This window comes from Drosophila montana, unplaced genomic scaffold, assembly GCF_035044405.1.
Source record: "Drosophila montana isolate Dmon_TW-CO22-7 unplaced genomic scaffold, ASM3504440v1 contig_3519_1, whole genome shotgun sequence".
In the NCBI taxonomy this organism is placed as follows: Eukaryota; Metazoa; Arthropoda; class Insecta; order Diptera; family Drosophilidae; genus Drosophila; species Drosophila montana.
In genome coordinates, this window is record NW_026998398.1 from 55,036 (window position 1) to 77,167 (window position 22,132).

General features: G+C 37.4%; 1 long non-coding RNA gene across 1 annotated transcript in view; it reads left to right on the plus strand.

Annotated features, from left to right (window-relative positions):
* The first annotated feature begins 1,727 nt into the window (after positions 1 to 1,727).
* The window catches only part of LOC135435138 (uncharacterized), a 154,915-nt gene continuing 134,510 nt past the window's right edge, over positions 1,728 to 22,132 (plus strand). The window contains exon 1 of the long non-coding RNA XR_010437341.1: positions 1,728 to 1,786. This is a non-coding gene — a long non-coding RNA (uncharacterized LOC135435138). The remainder of the gene's footprint in view (positions 1,787 to 22,132) is intronic.

Sequence of the window (22,132 nt, forward strand, 5' to 3'; positions counted from 1 at the left end):
ACAAAAGAAAATGCGTTTCGGCTGCCCACGTGTTTGCGGCAGCTAGCGCAAATTGCAAGAATATCTGTATACATGTACACACACACACTTTCTTGTGCGTCTGCTTTGAATTTTATCAACAGCATTGCAATTGCGATTGTATTGTTTTCTGTGCTCCTTTTTTAATTTGTTTTTTTCTCATTAAGACTCAATAATTGGTATGCCTGTTTGGTAGAGGCGGCGGTCTCCTGCGAGTTTGAGACCTACCGAGGGAATTTTTTTTTTTTTTGGCTGGTGTGGCCGTTGAGTAGAGGCGGCGGCAAGTAGTGCGGTTAGTTGCGAGTTCGAATCCTGCCAAGGAAACGTTTTTTTTTTATTTATCTTTATTACCAAAGCAAACGAGCGCGTAGCGCGAGCTGCATTTGGTGTTGGAAGAAGAGGGTTCAGGGTATCCTTTAGTCGGGAGCTCCCGACTAGAACCTCTTACGTGTTTTTTATTTATCTTTATTACTGTTAAAGAAAACGAACACGTAGCGCGAGCTGCATTTGGTGTTGAAATAAGAGGGTTCAGGGTATCCCCTAGTCGGGATCTCCCGACTAGAACCTCTTACTTGTTTTTAAATTTATTTTTATTACCGTTAAGCAGACGAGCTCGTAGGCCTTCCTAATCATCGATAACATGCCCCATTTTCATGAAGTCGATATCGGAATGATATTTTTATGTCACCAAATTTGATATATGGCGTCTCTCACTACATATAAAACAGTTTGTTCTGACTAAATGACTAACTGATCAACGCACAGCCTAGAATGTTAGAACTAGGATGCTGAAAGATTCACTGTAGGTACCGTATTAAATAGAGGTGCGTAGACTGGGGTTTTGGGAAATACCAGCCGCATATATTGTCAAATTTTACATTTATTTTCAAATATCTATTCATATGTACATACATATGTGACAGGCGGGATCTGGGTGAAAAAGTTATACCTAGAATTTAAACAACATTTAAAAAATCTACCAACGCCAAGGAAACGAGTAACCCTTAGTTATAGTATAATGAGCTAATATAGATTTTATTTTATTTTAACAGTGAAAAATTCTTACAAACTTACTGCAAACGTACGTCAAATATGCATATGTATTTACTATATAACTACCGTTATATATTTTATTTCGTATGCAGCTTACGTAGTAGTAGTACTGTATACGACCTTTACTTGTTATACACTAAACCCATTAAAAATGGGCCAAAAGGATATAATGGTTTTTCGCAAATGTAATATAATAGACAAAAGGAAGTATCTCTGATATAATAAAGTATGTATATTCTTAGTCAGAATCTAAACACAAGATGATCCACCCCTGACCGTCTGTCCATTTGCATTTAAGAAAAAGTCGATCTTATAACTTTTAAGAGATAGGACTTCAAATATGAGCATAGGTCCACGTAGTGTCCACGCTGATCGAGTTTATTTAAAATCATAAATACCTTTTCCTCTGAAATCCTCTTTTTGAGCAAATATCAAGCAATCTGGAGCGTGTGCTTTTACCGAATTTCATAAATAATATCGCAATCCCGCTTATAATGTATGCTTGTCTATTTATTATCTAGGTAAAATGTGTATCTTTGGTTAAATCTTAAGTGAAAGTAGTAGTATAAAGTTTCAGCGTATGTCTTATTCGGGCACTCCCGTTTAGAGCACTATTTATTATGTTAGTCAAAATGGAAAACTTAAATTTTTTGTCATTCTATTTCTTTAGGCTTGCCGTACATGCTAGAAAGGGCAGGACTTGATGTACAACATGGTAAGTAGGTATTGATAACATTTTTTAGCTTAATTTCATCTGTATGGTTGATGGTTGCCAACAAGAGTAATGTACCAACCAAGTACAATAATTCTCATTTAAATTTTCTCTTTCTTATTGTCATCAATTTAAAATATTTACAGAATCATTTGGTAATATTAAGTGATGCATCGGGTAGGGAATTGATCTACCATAAATATTCCGGTACATCAGCGCGGCTGATGCTTTTTATTAATATATGTATGTTAGTTTTAAATACTTAAAGCCCAAAAACATATGTGTGTATGCATGTGCAGGGTTTGATTCGCTCTCACTCATTACTTTGCGCGCTTGTGTCCATCTTTTTCTCCCTGCATAGCTTCTCAAAAAACCCCGAGATCTACAAACATACATATGTTTGTATTGGGTGGATGCTCGCACGGCGTCTGCCGCGAGCCAGAGATATTTTCTTCAATTGTGTGACCTTTATGCCTGTGGTAGCAAAAGGCACACACACTCAAATGCCCTATCTTGTATTTCAGGCATAATGAGAAGAATCTGGATTTTATTTATTTAAAAAAAAACTTAAATGACCCAAATGAAATATGTATATTTCATTTATATTTATATTCTAATATTTTTGTTTACTGTGAGGACCTATTTTGCTTAAAATAAAAAAAAACCAAGTCGTATTTCAGCAAGGGTATTTCATCGTCGGCTTGTCGAAGAATTCTAAGAAAATGCCCAAAATTGAAAATGTTCAATTTTTGCGACTTGCTACTTATGTTCACGCTAACACTTTCGAGGGAGCAGTCGTGTGATATTGTAAAAGGGGTTGGCCTGTTCATGTGCAAAACTCCTATTTTCCAAGCTTGTTGTTGGTAAGGCTACCCGAACGTTGGCATGTGTGCATGATAACTTTTTAGGCCTGCCAAACACACACACTTACACACTTTTCTATTCCCGACCAGCGGATTTCCTGAACCCTCTTATATATACCAACACTTGTGCTCCAAAATTTTTATTTATTTTTGCGCTTCTAACCTGCTTTCTGTTTGTTAATTTGGCTTCACTTGTGTTTAATTTAAACAGCTTTTATTACTTGTGAAAAGTGCTATCTGATGTGCAGCGTAAGCTTATCAATTATTGCATTTATTGATTGGCGTCAGTTCCGTGTAATCGTTATTATTTGTTTTTATTCTTTTGTTTTGGCGCTTCCCTGTGCATACACTTGCTTGTGCGTGTGTTCCCTGGCATATTTCTTCTTGTGCAAAAATTGTTTGCTGTTGCCTTTTGCTTCGAACAATAATTTTTTTTTGTGTTCGAAAATTTTTTAGCGCTTACTTGCTATATTTTTGTGCACCGTTTTTCGTTTCGCTCTGCGGTCTCGCAACTTCTGCAATTGCCAAGAAGGGCTGCAGCGGCTTGTGTTGGTTGTGTCCAGTAGTTATCGACAAGCAAATTGATTTCTAAAGAATGTATAATTCTGTGAGAAATCAATGCTCAAAACTTAATAGTGTGGCTAAGCAGTTCTGGAGTAACTTTGACTGGAGTTTAGAGTTACTTAGCAAATATAAATTCGAGTCTCCACACTAGCATCTCAGATTTTGCATTTGCCCTCTGCTTTTGTCCAAAATAGATGCGCCTCTCTTGTCCGTGCATAGCAATTTGGATTAATCCCCAATGCTGTCATTATTGCCTTCTCCAAGCGATTGTCAGAATATTACCCCTGGAGTAGTACCAGTAGACCCTGTATCTGAACCCTCCCCAGTCAGCGTAAGTGTTTCAGCACCGTCAGCCTCTGGCCGCAAAGGTAAACCTGCGCGCAATCTAGTTCAGATTGTTAAAGGCAATCACGGTGCCTACTCCTGTATTGTCTTCAGCCCCATCAGCTCCTATTTTAGCTGTTGTTGCCCCTCGTAAACAAGTTTTTCTGTCCTGGCTTTCATCTGAGACCACTTGTGATTCATCGGCTGCCTATATTGCTAGCAAGTCTTCTGCTAGCGTGTCAATTACTAAATTTTTTTTCTCCACACCTCGTGAAATATCATAATTTAAAATAATGTTTCACGTGTTGCGTTCCCAATCATTTGTTATCGTAAATTGTTGCCTCCTTACATTATTGTTTACGAGTTTAAGCAAAAAAATCCAATCCAAAACTAATTCCGTCTTCCGACCTAGTTTCTATTCTTTATCAGAATGTCAGTGGTCTCATTTCTAAGCTTTAAAATGTTTTCATGGCTAGCTCTTCCTTCGATTTGGATATAATCGCATTTTCAGAAACATGGTTAAATTCAACCAAATCAGATTTTGAAGTTTTGTGAACAATTTCATTGTTCATAGAAATGGTCAGCCGACTCGAGGTGGTGGGGTATTAATTGCCGTTAAATCCACTTTCCAGTCAGAACCTTTCTGTTTTATTACGCCTACCGACGCTGAGATTGTCTCAGTTAAAGTGACTTTTCCACCACGCGATATTTATATCACATGCTCCTATGTTCCTCCTTCTTCTGATATTCAAGTATATATAAAACATATTACTTGTATTGAAAAGATTCTACACATGTGCGTGATAATGACCTATTTATAGCGTTTTAATTTACCGAACATCTCTTGGTCATTATTCACATTATTATCTAGTACCCTCAGCAAAGCATGACTTTATAGATTGCATGCTCGACCTTTCGTTGTTTCAAATAAATTCAATTTTTAATCATTTAAATAGAAACCTTGATCTTGTATTTGTCAACGATTACCTTATTGCTAATGTGTCCAGGTACCCTCCTTTATTTGTTCCTGAGGATGTATATTATCCTACTTTATCATCAATTGCTTCTTCAAAGCCACCAAGGTTCACTCCCAGACTATCAAACCTACAAAATATTAAGTCTAAATATTTTAAAAAGTTTGATAAGTCTGGTTCTAGTATTGACTTGGCTAAATATTCTATAACCAAGTCAAATTTCTTTCTTGCTAACCCTCAGTGCTATGAGAATTATCTTTTTCGTTGCAAAGGCAATTTGCCCAAAATCCGAGACAGTTTCATAATTTTGTAAACAAAGCTAGCAATGATTCCGATTCTGCTAACTTCTTTGCTAACTTTTTCCAATCAAATTACTTTGTCTGCCCTGATAATAATTCTTACCATTACAATATTACTTCATCCGTTTCTATACCTGCTCCTATTATTTCCCATTTCTCTCTCCTTTTTGCTATAAATTCTTTAAAATCATCTTACTCTCCTGGTCCTGACAATTTGCCTAGTAGTCTACTCAAGAAGTGTAGTTCTTTCATTCTTTGTCCATTGCTAAAGCTTTTTAATCTATTTATCTTCTGTCTTTCGATCTTTTTGGAAAGAATCTTATATCATTCTTCTCCACAAGAAAGGTGGAAAGTCTGATATAAAAAATTGCAGGGGCATTGCAAAACTTTCCAGAATCTCTAAATTATTATCTAAATTAAAAAAATAATCACCTGTTTAACATGAAGTCGTAAAGAATCGGTCAACTACGACCAATCTGCTTGAAAAATTATCTTCCTTGGTAAATTATGCTTTTCTTCTAAAATGCAAACTGATGTCATTTACACAGACTTCAGTAAGCATTTGACTCTGTGCACCATGATATTTCCCTCCGTCGCTTTTGCTTTGATTTCTTCTTATTTTAAAGGTATGTCCCTAAGAGTCATGCTGTGGCTGACTACCTCGAAGCAGGTTCACGTTACTTCTGGTGTTCCTCAATGTAATTATTTTGGACCTTTACTCTTTACTCAATTTATAAATTATCCCCCCTCGATTATATCACATGCCCATGTACTTATAAATACGGTCGATGTCTTTATCGGCACCTACGTGCTTAAAGTTTCCTTAACGTTAAATATGTGAGTTGGGCAACTATTTAAAAATTACTTGTAGTGGTGGTGCTATTATTTTATTCACAGCTGTACATCCCAGATAGGGATATTTGGATAAATATCTGTTATTGAAAGCTACATGTATCACTTAGCGTTTTGCTTATTTGTAAACCAGTACACTTACTGAGCCCAAAATAGGGAGTATTACCTGCGAAAGTTTTCTGCTCGACGCACGTAATCGTATTTTAATCACATGTAAAGGAGATGATATTGTAATGCTCTCTGCCCGATTTAGAGTATCGGTATATAACTGGCAGTTCTAGCTGTTACTTTTGTGCATTTGAAAATATTGGGATTGGAGGAATTGTGTAATGTATTTATGCGCAATTACCTGCTCGGGGGTTTCAGTTTCCCTTAAAATTGCTCCTAAGCCTGCAAATACAGAGGTAATTGTCTTCAAATCAAGCACTTAAAATCATTACTCAAGGAAACACTGACCAAAGCGAGAAGTGCATACCTTGAGAAATCATAATATTTAGTGCGTGTCTGGTGAACGTGGATGACATAATATTGCTCAGCTTGCACATCAAGCTTGGAGTGATCTACAGCCCTAAAATATTTGTATGTAACTATTAAATCAAAATAAAAGCGACAAACTTGGAACTTTTGTATACCATTCCTTAAAGCAAACATCAACATATAACAATAAAAATCTATTCAGCTATAAAATGTCATTTTGCCCTCTCTTTGTCGATTTTAAATATTAATATCTTAAACGACGCCTATTTAATGCAAATATGTAAATTCAGAAGTTAGGCAATTAAAACAAGTTTTCCCTAAGTTTTAAAGTTAAAATCGTAAAATATAAGGAACAAAAATAAAATTCTTTGGTTGAAAATTAATGATTTTAAATAAATTTGTTAATTGTGTTTTTTTTCTTATCAATATCCAAAAAAGTTGAGTTTTATAATATTTGTGCATATTATATTATAATATTCTAAAGGAAAAAAAAAAAAAGTTAGAGGTTCTAGTAAGGATTTCCTGACTTGGAGATACCCTGAACCCTCTTCTACCAACAGCAAATGCAGCTCGTGCTACGAGCTCGTTTGCTTAAGCAGTATTTAAAAACAAATAAGTCTTTCCCTCAGTAGGAATCGAACCTGTGACAGATCACACCACTTGCAATCGCCCCGACAGCCACATCAGCAATTTGTTTCTTATGAAAAAAAAAACTAATTAAAATAACAGCACATAACAACTGCAATTGCAATGTTGTTGATAGAATTCAATAAACACACTGCCAACTTATGTTACTTCTGTGTTTCCTAACCGATCTTGATGAAAACTTCAACAGGAGATCTTACTGTACTATAGAATATATGTATATTCTCAAAAAGTGAATTGCATTGAAATTGTCGCTCAATTTGGTGGGCGAACCGTGTTTGTTTATTTATTTGATTAATAGCTATGTGCTGCTAGCGGGGAGGTGGTGATAGCTATAAAATGAAGGATACTTGATATATATTTACTATTCTAGAAGCCGCATGTCAAGTTTGGTGGTATAGCTCTTATAACTTACGAGAATTACAGAATTTCGATATCGTTTTCTTTCGATTACTTGGAAACGGGGCAAGTTATCGATTATCGAGAACAAAATACTGCTGTGCGGACACTAGGAGGTCCTACGTTTCAAATTAAGAGTCTATCTCGCATAGGTTCTGAGATCCTTGCGTTCATACGGACGGACGGACGCACGGACAGACCGACAGGCAGATGGACATTGCTAGATCGACTTGGCTATTGATGCTGATCAAAAATATATAAATTAATCTAAGATTCACTCCCACGACGAATGTTGCTCGTTCGATGTGTGTGCTTCTTGATTGTTGTTGAGCTGCTCCCACGACGAAGTGTAGTCTGTTTGCAGGGTATGATGTCTTCTGGTATCCCACGTTGGCACCTTAAATGCACTTGGTGATACTGTAGAATTAGGCTGGTCTTGTGACCAAGTTGATTTAAAGTATTGCGGCAATGGCCGAAAACAATTAAACACAAATATTACGGCTTTAACCGGAGCAAAGTTTATTCTTCTGCTGAAGAGTTTGAATGCTTAAACAGAACTAAAGTATTGGATATAAAATTCTTAAGTCTAAAGCCCAAAGCGGGCATAAGAATCACGCCGCAATGTCATGGTCTGCAAGCCGACTCAGTATAATCATAGGCGATAATTGGGACTCTTGCGACAATAACAAAAGTATCAGGTTACCGCCGCTGACCATTGCAGCTAGAGTGCTGAAACAAAGTATTCAGCACAGCGCGTGTGAGGCTACTTAGTAATGATATTTATGTGCGAGGGTTACTCGTTAACTATTCCCCCCTTAGAATCATGACTGTCCCCGGTCACGCTAAACTTATTAATGGCCCTTTGGATTTCCTTCGAATCTCGTCTTCGCCTTAGCACTTGGAAAAGGAGCAGAGAGCCTGTGAAGATGATGCTGAGTCCTACTCCAGCTTCGAACCAAACCCTATGTAGCCAAATTGACGCCATTTCCTCCTTGAACTCTTGAATGAATTGTAAGTTCTGATTACTTGGTGTACTTGGTGCCGTTGATGGTGGCTGAATGCTCAAAAGTGATGAGATGTGTGCCGTTTGTTGAAATTTCGGGGCCGCCATCTGTGATGACTCGTGCTGAGCTTTCGTTGATAATTATAACGCCATCATCAACGTGTGTGATTGGTTTTAGATGGCTGGGCTGAGTATGGCAGAGAGCAGTGCTCCCAGCGTGCGGGGCCCGTGCGCAGGTGTGAGCCGCCAGTTTGCAGATCGTGGCGTAGGTTGTTCTGATGCACTCCGTGACTGCTAAAGTGTCGTCTTCGCATTCGGGTACGGTGTCGTCTTGTAGTTGTAGTACAGTGTGTTGGTGTGATACAGGAAATATGGTGACCTTTTTGCAGCTAAACTTAATTCGTGGGGCATGCGATTAATATGTGTATTATACTTTCGGACTGAAGGACTTTAATGTTAGATGCTTCCATTAAACTAACAATGGGGACATCGGAGGAGTGTTCAACTAGTGACTTCACATCATTATGGTCGAACACGGTAGGATTTATTATATCGGATTTAGCAAGAGTGATTGTCAGCATTAAATTCTGAACTTCTGTTATTAACATTCTGTTTCTAGCAAGTAGTGCTTCATATAAGTGTGGAGTGTCAACAAAATCATTTTTCTTTGCCTTGATTATTTTATTAATTGTGTCTGTGAGCTGGTTTATCTGTTTCTGCGTTTCTGAATTTATTACTACCTGCCTATTATTTGAATTAATTAACTGCGATTCGGTCATTCTAATTTTCTCAAAATCTGAGGCATCTGGAGTGCCTGCTACCACCTTGAGAGCTGTGCTGAGAAAGTCTAAACTTCTGGCGATCCGGTGATGGATTTTTAATACGGACAAAAGATTCCTGATGTGATCTGTATCAACATCTAACAATTTTCGCATGTGCGACTGGGGAAATAGTTTGGCCAACTCTTCTGTACTATCTACGATTGCTGTGAAATCGGATAAATTACTAGAGTGCCTTAAATAATCTTGCTGTTCCCACACCAATGCGTTTCCGTCTATTACGGGTATGTAGTTTGAGTATGAATAGTCGGTAATCCGAGCGTTCGTTATTTTTTATTATGCATAGGATCGTGCCCACAATCCTGTTATAGAAAAAGGGGTAAAAAATGAAATTTTGTGCATTCTATTTCTATCACTAACCTATTTTTATTTTTGGTGCTGCTCGGTGGTATTTTACTTGAGAGTGTCTTTATGAACCACCCTCCCCTTAACAAGAACAGACGTTCCTAGGTCTGCTTGTATTCTTTCCTCAGAACATAATGGGGTCAACTTGTTGCCTATTCTTTTATTGTTTTTGACAAATACCCTCTCGCCTACCTCGAACACCCTCTTTTGTCTGTCCGGGTTGCATCTTTCAATGTTAGATTGTTGGGCTCTAGCTACTTTTTCTTTTATAGCTTGCCGAAAATCTTTGGATGCCGCGTGTATAACTTTGATGGGTTTTTGTTTTGTAACTGAGTGCAGTGTCTTGTTGTACTCTACAGTTGCCCTCATAATCAGTTCGGTTGTATCTTCAACTTTCTTGTCAATTTTTAAATATTTTGCAATTTCTATTAGGGTGCTGTGGAAACGTTCCACCTGTCCGTTCGAAGTGCTATGGAGTGGCGGCGCATTTACGACATGTCTGTCGTATTTTGCTTTAGTACAGACCCTGCAATTTGCTACGATTTCGTTTGCTATTTTGTTCATTTTAGGAAAATAATAGTCATGAATGACTTGTTTGGTATTTTCCTGAGCGGCTCGGTGTGCGCGGTTATGTTCGACAGTTATTATTTCTAACTGTTCGTTTCTGTTTGTAATGTCCGACACAAAGTTCTTACAATGCCAGAACTTTGTTTTTGGGTAATGCAACACCACTTTTGTGTTGGAAACTGGCCAAAGTTGGTAAATCGCAGTATATTGCGTTTACAACGTTGGGATTTATAACCTCTTTGAGTGTATCAAAGACGCTGGTTTTGTCAACGAAACTGTTTAAGTGGCGAGTCTTGCTGCCGAAGAGTATCAGGTTTCGTTTTAATGGGTAGCGTGCCTCTTCTAGGACTATTTGATTCCTGAAGCAATTTAAAGGCTTGTCTGTCGTTTCGACCGTGTAGGTCAGTGATTCTTCGCTGTGAATGGTTGCAGCGTCTGACTGAGGTTCATTTTGTAAGGCGCTTATATTTTGCCTTGATAGGGCATCAGCCACTAAGTTTTCTTTCCCTGGCTTGTAGAACATTTTGGCGTCATGCTCATCTATGTAAGCTTTCCACCTTTTGATTTTTGCGTTCGTGTTTTTTTCCGAGACTGCAAAAGTCAATGGTTAATGGTCGGTAAAGATCTTTATTTCTTTCGTGCCATACAAAAAGTTCTGAAGCTTGCCCAGGTCCCATACAATGGCTAATAGTTCCCTTTCGTTTGTGGCATAATTTAACTCGCATTGTTTTAATGTTCGAGAAACCATGGTAATTGGTCGGCCTCCTTGTGATAGGACGGGTCCGATGCCATTTGCGGAGGCGTCGGTAGTTAGATCGAATGGCTGTTTAAAATCTGGGTACATAAGTATGACATCTTCTGATGCCAAAATGTTTCGCAGACGTTCAAATGCGTTGCGTTGTGTTTCATCAAACTCAACTGCAACTTTCCCAGACCTGTGTTTGCTGACAGTTCCGTTTTCACCTTTCAGTATGTTTGTTAGTGGTCTTGCGATCGATGCAAAATCCTTAACAAATCTTCTGTAGTAGCTGGCTAAACCAAGGAATGATCTGAGACTATATAAATTTTTAGGCTAGATGTATTCCTGTATGGCTTTTACTTTTTCGGGGTCAGTTTTTGCCCCGCCTCTTGTCACTATGAATCCTAGGTACTCAACGCATTCTTTAAAGAATTTTGTTTTTTCCTGTGAGACTCGCATATTGGCATCGATTAAGCACTTTAGTCCTGTATCACGTCGTCTACATAGACGTAACATATCTTTCCGATCTGTTCCCTCAGGACGTCGTCGATGGCTCTTTGAAAAATGCTTCCCGCATTTTTTAGGCCGAAGGGTAAGCGACAGAATTCATATTTCCCGCCGTTTACCGCAAATGACGTTTTTTCGCGGTCTTGTTCCGCTAGGTAAATTTGATGATACCCTGATTTTAAGTCTAGGGTTCGCAAGAATCATGGGAATGCATGGCATTGGATATCGGTCGGCAATGGTTCGCTCATTCAGCTTCCTAAAGTCGATTACCAATCGTTTGTTTTTGTTGCCATTAGCGTCAGTCCCGTTTTTGTCTACAACCCATGTTGGGCTGTTATACGGGGACCTTGATGGTCTAATTATGCCATCTTTTAATAACTGTTTGATTTCGTTGCTTACGAAATCTGCCACTCCAATAGGATGTGGGTATAACTTGGAGTATACCGGATCGTTATCCTCTGTGCGGACTGTGGCGACGACTGAGGTGTTAAAGGGTAAGGCCTTTTTAGAGGTCGAAAATACCTTAATTCTCATCGAAATCATTTTTTTGAACTCCGTCTTTTTGGAAAGGGGTACCACTATGTCCTCGACACGGGTAAAGTTTACGTTGTCACAGTCTTGGTACTGTAACTTTTCTATTGTACTTCCATATTCAATCACGTCTTTTTTGAGATTCAATGTCGCCCCTACCTGTGTTAACAAGTCTAGGCCTACGATGGCATCGAAAGCTGTTAAGGTGTCTAGTAGAAAAAATTGAGACTTTTGTCCAAAAATGTACATTAAACATTTTTTATTTATTTTGTTAGAACCATGTATGGAACTAACAGTAAATGGGGAATCAGCCGGCACTACTCCTTTAAGCTCCTTTACGGGCTTTACGTAGTTTTCGGCTGCCCCAGTGTCAATCAATATTCTTATGTTTCTCCCTGCTAGTTGCCTTTCGATAAACGGCAACCAGGAGCGTTCCCTAAAAAATTTAGCGTGTCGTTTTCGCCACCAGAGTCGTCATCGCTTATGACACCTTCGGCAGCCGAGGCCTGCTTTTTGTAGCTCTGAGAATCCTGATTCTCAGCTTCATGATTGACATTATTTAATCTTTGCCGACCTTGGCCGGTCATACGCTCAGGCGTGTTTTGTCTTTTTTGTGTTTCCGACTGTTGGGCGTTACTTTGTGGTTTCCCCCAATTTGTCGGTTGTCTGATCTTGGACAGCGATGGATCAACGTCCATAGGCTGGTCCTGGCTTTGTTGTGCGTTGCTATGTGTCCTCCTATTTTGGTCTTGGTTAGCATTGATATGCTGCCGCTTCACAAAATGGGGATTTTTTTCATGGTTTCGGTCGTCCCTGTAGCTTTTTGTTTGTTTGTGTTGGGGACGCTGCCTATGGCTTTCAGCTGCTTGTGCTCTTTCTTCGATGGCCTTTGCATACGAAGTGGAAAAGGTGCTACGCTCAATGCTCGCTTCTGCCTCCCTAGCTAGTGCTAAAGCGGATGGCAGGTCTTTACTTGATACTGTAGAATTATGCTGGTCTTGTGACCCAGCAAGTTGATTTAAAGTCTTGCGGCAATGGCCGAAAACAATTAAACACAAATATTACGGCTTTAACCGGAGCAATGTTTATTCTTCTGCTGAAGGGTTTGAATGCTTAAACAGAACTAAAGTATTGGATATAAAATTCTTAAGTCTAAAGCCCAAAGCGGGCATAAGAATCACGCCGCAATGTCATGGTCGGCAAGCCGACTCAGCATAATCATAGGCGATAATTGGGACTCTTGCGACAATAACAAAAGTATCAGGTTACCGCCGCTGACCATTGCAGCTAGAGTGCTGAAACAAAGTATTCAGCACAGCGCGTGTGAGGCTAATTAGTAATGATATTTATGTGCGAGGGTTACTCGTTAACTTATATACTTTATGGGGTCAGAAATGCTTTCTTCTGCCTATTACATACATTTAGACAACTATACATATTATATAATTTTTAGCCATTTTAAATGGGTTCATGGTATAAAAATGCGATCAAAGGGAAGACTTTAATACATTTTGCGCAAATGTGATATTGAAGTGAATGTAGAATATAATGGTAAGCAAGCAGTTGAGAAATATATACCTCACTGATCAGATCATGATAGTTCAGTGACAACAGTGGAAATACTACGAGTCAGAGTAAGCTGATGACTATTGGACAATTTTCGGCTACCCTCATTAAGGATTGCTTAGAGTATCGAGAGAATAAGCAATATTTTTCGGTAGTTGATTTCAAGCAAGGATTTGACCAAATAGCGGCAGAAGATAAATCCGTGCAGTACACATCCCTTGTCAAATACGGATACTTACGAATGCCATTTGGCTTCAGGAACGGACTGGCTATTTTTTAGAGGTCCATTATAGTTTATATGGATGATATCGTCGTGGCGGCAGGAAATTTAAAGGAGCGTGTGCATATTTTATGTACAGAAAAGGAATGTGAATTCTTGGGTAATATTTTCAATCAACACCGCATAGCATAGAATTTCTATAATTTGAAAAGAGTATCATATCCTTCATAATCTTAAAAGTCTAGACTTTTTGGTTGCTTTTTTTCGTACTTCCACCGTTTTGTTATTTTGATTCGCTTTCACTCATTACTTTGCGCGCTTGTGTCCATCTTTTTCTCCCTGCATAGCTTCTCAAAAAACCCCGAGATCTACAAACATACATATGTTTGTATTGTGTGGATGCTCGCACGGCGTCTGCCGCGAGCCAGAGATATTTTCTTCAATTGTGTGCCCTTTATGCCTGTGGTAGCAAAAGGCACACACACTCAAATGCTCTATCTTGTATTTCAGGCATAATGAGAAGAATCTGATTTTAATTTATTTAAAAAAAACTTAAATGACCCAAATGAAATATGTATATATTATATTCTAATATTTTTGTTTACTGTGAGGACCTATTTTGCTTAAAATAAAAAAAAACTAAGTCGTATTTCTGCAAGGGTATTTCATCGTCGGCTTGTCGAAGAATTCTAAGAAAATGCCCAAAATTGAAAATGTTCAATTTTTGCGACTTGCTACTTATGCTCACGCACACTCTTTCGAGGGAGCAGTCGTGTGATATTGTAAAAGGGGTTGGCCTGTTTATGTGCAAAACGCCTATTTTCCAAGCTTGTTGTTGGTAAGGCTACCCAAACGTTGGCATGTGTGCATGATAACTTTTTAGGCCTGCCAAACACACACACTTACACACTTTTCTATTCCCGACCAGCGGATTTCCTGAACCCTCTTCTACCAACACTTGTGCTCCAACATTTTTATTTATTTTTGCGCTTCTAACCTGCTTTCCGTTTTTTAATCTGGCTTCACTTGTGTTTAATTTAAACAGATTTTATTACTTGTGCAAAGTGCTATCTGATGTGCAGCGTAAGCTTATCAATTATTGCATTTATTGATTGGCGTCAGTTCCGTGTAATCGTTATTATTTGTTTTTATTCTTTTGTTTTGGCGCTTCCCTGTGCATACACTTGCTTGTGCGTGTGTTCCCTGGTGCATATTTCTTCTTGTGCATCGCGCTCTCAAAAATTGTTTGCTGTTGCCTTTTGCTCCAAACAATAATTTTTGTTTTGTGTTCGAAAATTTTTTAGCGCTTACTTGCTATATTTTTGTGCACCGTTTTTCGTTTCGCTCTGCGGTTTCGCAACTTCTGCAATTGCCAAGAAGGGCTGCAGCGGCTTGTGTTGGTTGTGTCCAGTAGTTATCGACAAGCAAATTGATTTCTAAAGAATGTATAATTCTGTGAGAAATCAATGCTCAAAACTTAATAGTGTGACTAAGCGGCTCTGGGGTAACTTTGACTCGAGTTTGGAGTTGCTTAGCAAATATAAATTCGAGCTCCACACTAGCATCTCAGTTTTTGCATTTGCCCTCTGCTTTTGTCCAAAATAGATGCGCCTCTCTTGTCCGTGCATAGCACGGATCCCCAATGCTGTCATTATTGCCTTCTCCAAGCGATTGTCCGAATATAACCCCTGGAGTAGTACCAGTAGACCCTGTATCTGAACCCTCCCCAGTCAGCGTAAGTGTTTCAGCACCGTCAGCCTCTGGCCGCAAAGGTAATCCTGCGCGCAATCTAGTTCAGATTGTTAAAGGCAATCACGGTGCCTACTCCTGTATTGTCTTCAGCCCCATCAGCTCCTATTTTAGCTGTTGTTGCCCCTCGTAAACAAGTTTTTCTGTCCTGGCTTTCATCTGAGACCACTTGTGATTCATTGGCTGCCTATATTGCTAGCAAGTCTTCTGCTAGCGTGTCAATTACTAAATTTTTTTTCTCCACACCTCGTGAAATAGCTTAATTTAAAATTAATGTTTCACGTGTTGCGTTCCCAATCGTTTGTTATCGTAAATTGTTGCCTCCTTACATTATTGTTTACGAGTTTAAGCAAAAAAATCCAATCCAAAACTAATTCCGTCTTCCGACCTAGTTTCTATTCTTTATCAGAATGTCAGTGGTCTCATTTCTAAGCTTTAAAATGTTTTCATGGCTAGCTCTTCCTTCGATTTGGATATAATCGCATTTTCAGAAACATGGTTAAATTCAACCAAATCAGATTTTGAAGTTTTTTTGAACAATTTCATTGTTCATAGAAATGGTCGGCCGACTCGAGGTGGTGGGGTATTAATTGCCGTTAAATCCACTTTCCAGTCAGAACCTTTCTTTTTTATTACGCCTGCCGACGCTGAGATTGTCTCAGTTAAAGTGACTTTTCCACCACGCGATATTTATATCACATGCTCCTATGTTCCTCCTTCTTCTGATATTCAAGTATATTTAAAACATATTACTTGTATTGAAAAGATTCTACACATGTGCGTGATAATGACCTATTTATAGCGTTTTAATTTACCGAACATCTCTTGGTCATTATTCACATTATTATCTAGTACCCTCAGCAAAGCATGACTTTATAGATTGCATGCTCGACCTTTCGTTGTTTCAAATAAATTCAATTTTTAATCATTTAAATAGAAACCTTGATCTTGTATTTGTCAACGATTACCTTATTGCTAATGTGTCCAGGTACCCTCCTTTATTTGTTCCTGAGGATGTATATCATCCTACCTTATCATCAATTTCTTCTTCAAAGCCACCAAGGTTCACTCCCAGACTATCAAACTTGCAAAATATTAAGTCTAAATATTTAAAAAAGTTTGATAAGTCTGGTTCTAGTATTGACTTGGCTAAATATTCTATAGCCAAGTCAAATTTCTTTCTTGTTAACCCTCAGTGCTATGAGAATTATCTTTTTCGTTGCAAAGGCAATTTGCCCAAAATCCGAGACAGTTTCATAATTTTGTAAACAAAGCTAGCAATGATTCCGATTCTGCTAACTTCTTTGCTAACTTTTTCCAATCAAATTACTTTGTCTACCCTGAAAATAATTCTTACCATTACAATATTACTTCATCCGTTTCTATACCTGCTCCTATTATTTCCCATCTTACTCTCCTGGTCCTGACAATTTGCCTAGTAGTCTACTCAAGAAGTGTAGTTCTTTCATTCTTTGTCCATTGCTAAAGCTTTTTAATCTATTTATCTTCTGTCTTTCGATCTTTTTGGAAAGAATCTTATATCATTCTTCTCCACAAGAAAGGTGGAAAGTCTGATATAAAAAATTGCAGGGGCATTGCAAAACTTTCCAGAATCTCTAAATTATTATCTAAATTAAAAAAATAATCACCTGTTTAACATGAAGTCGTAAAGAATCGGTCAACTACGACCAATCTGCTTGAAAAATTATCTTCCTTGGTAAATTATGCTTTTCTTCTAAAATGCAAACTGATGTCATTTACACAGACTTCAGTAAGCATTTGACTCTGTGCACCATGATATTTCCCTCCGTCGCTTTTGCTTTGATTTCTTCTTATTTTAAAGGTATGTCCCTAAGAGTCATGCTGTGGCTGACTACCTCGAAGCAGGTTCACGTTACTTCTGGTGTTCCTCAATGTAATTATTTTGGACCTTTACTCTTTACTCAATTTATAAATTATCCCCCCTCGATTATATCACATGCCCATGTACTTATAAATACGGTCGATGTCGTTATCGGCACCTACGTGCTTAAAGTTTCCTTAACGTTAAATATGTGAGTTGGGCAACTATTTAAAAATTACTTGTAGTGGTGGTGCTATTATTTTATTCACAGCTGTACATCCCAGATAGGGATATTTGGATAAATATCTGTTATTGAAAGCTACATGTATCACTTAGCGTTTTGCTTATTTGTAAACCAGTACACTTACTGAGCCCAAAATAGGGAGTATTACCTGCGAAAGTTTTCTGCTCGACGCACGTAATCGTATTTTAATCACATGTAAAGGAGATGATATTGTAATGCTCTCTGTCCGATTTAGAGTATCGGTATATAACTGGCAGTTCTAGCTGTTACTTTTGTGCATTTGAAAATATTGGGATTGGAGGAATTGTGTAATGTATTTATGCGCAATTACCTGCTCGGGGGTTTCAGTTTCCCTTAAAATTGCTCCTAAGCCTACAAATACAGAGCTAATTGTCTTCAAATCAAGCACTTAAAATCATCACTTAAGGAAACACTGACCAAAGCGAGAAGTGCATACCTTGAGAAATCATAATATTTAAAGTGCGTGTCTGGTGAACGTGGATGACATAATATTGCTCAGCTTGCACATCAAGCTTGGAGTGATCTACAGCCCTAAAATATTTGTATGTAACTATTAAATCAAAAAAAAAGCGACAAACTTGGAACTTTTGTATACCATTCCTTAAAGCAAACATCAACATATAACAATAAAAATCTATTCAGCTATAAAATGTCATTTTGCCCTCTCTTTGTCGATTTTAAATATTAATATCTTAAACGACGCCTATTTAATGCAAATATGTAAATTCAGAAGTTAGGCAATTAAAACAAGTTTTCCCTAAGTTTTAAAGTTAAAATCGTAAAATATAAGGAACAAAAATAAAATTCTTTGGTTGAAAATTAATGATTTTAAATAAATTTGTTAATTGTGTTTTTTTTCTTATCAATATCCAAAAAAGTTGAGTTTTATAATATTTGTGCATATTATATTATTATATTCTAAAGGAAAAAAAAAAAAAAGTTAGAGGTTCTAGTAAGGATTTCCTGACTTGGAGATACCCTGAACCCTCTTCTACCAACAGCAAATGCAGCTCGTGCTACGAGCTCGTTTGCTTAAGCAGTATTTAAAAACAAATAAATCTTTCCCTCAGTAGGAATCGAACCTGTGACAGATCACACCACTTGCAATCGCCCCGACAGCCACATCAGCAATTTGTTTCTTATGAAAAAAAAAACTAATTAAAATAACAGCACATAACAACTGCAATTGCAATGTTGTTGATAGAATTCAATAAACACACTGCCAACTTATGTTACTTCTGTGTTTCCTAACCGATCTTGATGAAAACTTCAACAGGAGATCTTACTGTACTATAGAATATATGTATATTCTCAAAAAGTGAATTGCATTGAAATTGTCGCTCAATTTGGTGGGCGAACCGTGTTTGTTTATTTATTTGATTAATAGCTATGTGCTGCTAGCGGGGAGGTGGTGATAGCTATAAAATGAAGGATACTTGATATATATTTACTATTCTAGAAGCCGCATGTCAAGTTTGGTGGTATAGCTCTTATAACTTACGAGAATTACAGAATTTCGATATCGTTTTCTTTTGATTACTTGGAAACGGGGCAAGTTATCGATTATCGAGAACAAAATACTGCTGTGCGGACACTAGGAGGTCCTACGTTTCAAATTAAGAGTCTATCTCGTATAGGTTCTGAGATCCTTGCGTTCATACGGACGGACGCACGGACAGACAGACGGACATGGCTAGATCGACTTGGCTATTGATGCTGATCAAAAATATATATACTTTATGGGGTCAGAAATGCTTTCTTCTGCCTATTACATACATTTATACAAGTATATTATATAATTTTTAGCCATTTTAAATGGGTTCATGGTATAAAAATGCGATCAAAGGGAAGACTTTAATACATTTTGCGCAAATGTGATATTGAAGTGAATGTAGAATATAATGGTTAGCAAGCAGTTGAGAAATATATACCTCACTGATCAGATCATGATAGTTCAGTGACAACAGTGGAAATACTACGAGTCAGAGTAAGCTGATGACTATTGGACAATTTTCGGCTACCCTCATTAAGGATTGCTTAGAGTATCGAGAGAATAATCAATATTTTTCGGTAGTTGATTTCAAGCAAGGATTTGACCGAATAGCGGCAGAAGATAAATCCGTGCAGTACACATCCCTTGTCAAATACGGATACTTACGAATGCCATTTGACTTCCGGAACGGACTCTCTATTTTTAGAGGTCCATTATAGCTTATATGTATGATATCGTCGTGGCGGCAGGAAATTTAAAGGAGCGTGTACATATTTTATGTATAGAAAAGGAATGTGAATTCTTGGGTAATATTTTCAATCAACACCGCATAGCATAGAATTTCTATAATTTGAAAAAAGTATCATATCCCTCATAATCTTAAAAGTCTAGACTTTTTGGTTGCATTTTTTCGTACTTCCACCGTTTTGTTATTTAGAGCATAGAGCCTTTAATTTAGAGCAAAACCTGGGAATTTAGTGAAAGACCGCCATTCATAACTTAAAAAGTTCAATCTGCCTAAAAAGCGATTCGAGCACAGCAACATACATAATTTTAGAAGCTTACAGAGTTAACGGGATCCAAGTATCTGCGAACAACGGCATACTATGAAAAGAATGCACAGGACGCCAAAGACCGCCATTAAATGTCACACTCATACCAACTGGATTGACAGCATTTCCATCGTACTACTTGGCCTACGAGCAACAGTTAAAGAATATCAACACGTCTCGCAAGCTGAAATCGATTGTGGGACAACGTCACAATTGTAAAATCATTTGAATTAAAATAAGACCTTTTTATACACTGAACCCATTAAAAATGGGTAAAAGCGGTATAATGTATTTTTGCAAATGTATGTAACAGGCAAAAGGCAGCATCTCCGACGCCATTAAAAATATATACATGTAATCGGTCAAATTCGATATAGAAATCCTATATTTTGAGCAAGTCAGGTAATAGTAGTTATAAGAGATAGAGTCATCAAACTTTATATGTAGGTTCTTGAATAGTATATATAAATCAAGTATAATCATTTTATATCTATCGCCACTTCCCCGCTACCACTACATACCTATAAGTCAAGTAAATAAACAAAATTGTATTACCCACCCATTTAAGCCACAATGTTAATGCAATTAACTTTTTGAAAATTTGAAAATATTCTATGGCACAATAAGATCTACTGTTAAAAATTTCATAAAGATCGATTAAGAAACGCAAAAGTAATTAAATAAAAGGTGTATAAACTGAATTTCTGTATAAATGTACAAACACACATTCATGCGCGTCGTTATTTAAATCTAGCAACAGCATTGCAATTGTGATTGTATTCCATGCTGTGTGGGTATGTGCTTCTATTTTTATTCGTTTTTTTCATTAAGACTCAATTGTTGCTGTGGCTGTTGAATAGAGGCGGTTGTAATGTGTGTGGTCTGTTACGAATTCAAGTGGAGGGAACTTTTTTTTTTATTTTTTTTTTTTAATATATTTTTATTACTGCTTAAGCAAACGAGCACGTAGCGCGAGCTGCATTTAGTTTTGGCAGTCGGGAACTCCCGACTAGAGCCTCTTACTAGTTTACTTTCAAATTCGGGGAAAACTTGTTCAATTTGCAGTTGGGGAACCGGAGAATTTACCCGCACCCCCCAACTTTACTGATGTATATCCAAGATAGGGATATCTGGATAAATGTCTGTTATTGAAAGCTACATGTATCACTTATCGTTTTGCTTATTAGTAAGCCAGTACACTTACTGAGCCCAAAATAAGGAGCGTGGGATATGCAGCTTAAGCATAAACGGTCAGCTAGTGAGGCTAGTGAACCGCGCTGCGTAATATGAGACAGAGCCAATACATAAAGTGGCTCTGAGCTTGCTTACTGTATAATTGTTATTGTATGCAACAAAGTGCCGCATATTTTATATTTAATTACATGGTGTTCTGTTAAGGCATATACACACTACACCTTCCTTTTTAGAGAAATGACGTATTCTATGGAGTTATTTAAAGAGTAGTGATATACATATATATATATATATATATATATATATAATTAGATTTTTCTTTATTTGCTGTGAGTTTGAGTCTTATAAAAACCGCGCACAGCTCTAACGGTTAAATTGAATTAAATACAAGGCGAAATTTCACGACAAGTTCATTTATTGAAGATCAACTTAAGACTAAAATTCAGTAGAACTTATTATGCTTATTTATGCTGAGAAGCTTATTTCTACGTAAAGACGCGCAGCTGCAATTATCTGACTGAGGTGTCTATTGCTTTGTGTAACTGTACAAGTGCAGCTGCAATTATCTAGTAAGGTGTTTATTGCTTTGCTTATCTGTTTGGATGCAGCTGCAATTATCTGAATAATGTTTTATTGCTTTTGCAGGCGATAAGCACTTGCAGATTCGCAGCTGCAATTATGCTACCTTCTTATATTTGTCCCTATAACTGTGCATATGTGCGAATATGCCACTTCCCTTCCCTTATAGAGAAGTCTATGCCTAAGCAGGGACTTATTAGTACAATACAGGTAGTGTTGTTTGGTTAACATTACATTTTGTGGTTTTGCACCTTGGTTTGCATCATTTTAAAAATTTTTAATTGGATTTAATTTTACATATGGTAGGTATAAGTATAATATAATTAGTTATTTTGGAAAATTATATGAACAATGGTGTTGTGATATTTATTTTTGTTAATTCAAGAGGTGCGTATAGAGGTGTGAAATCTATTTCTATTTTTTCTTTATTTTTTTTTTTTTTTTTTTTGACAATTTGACTT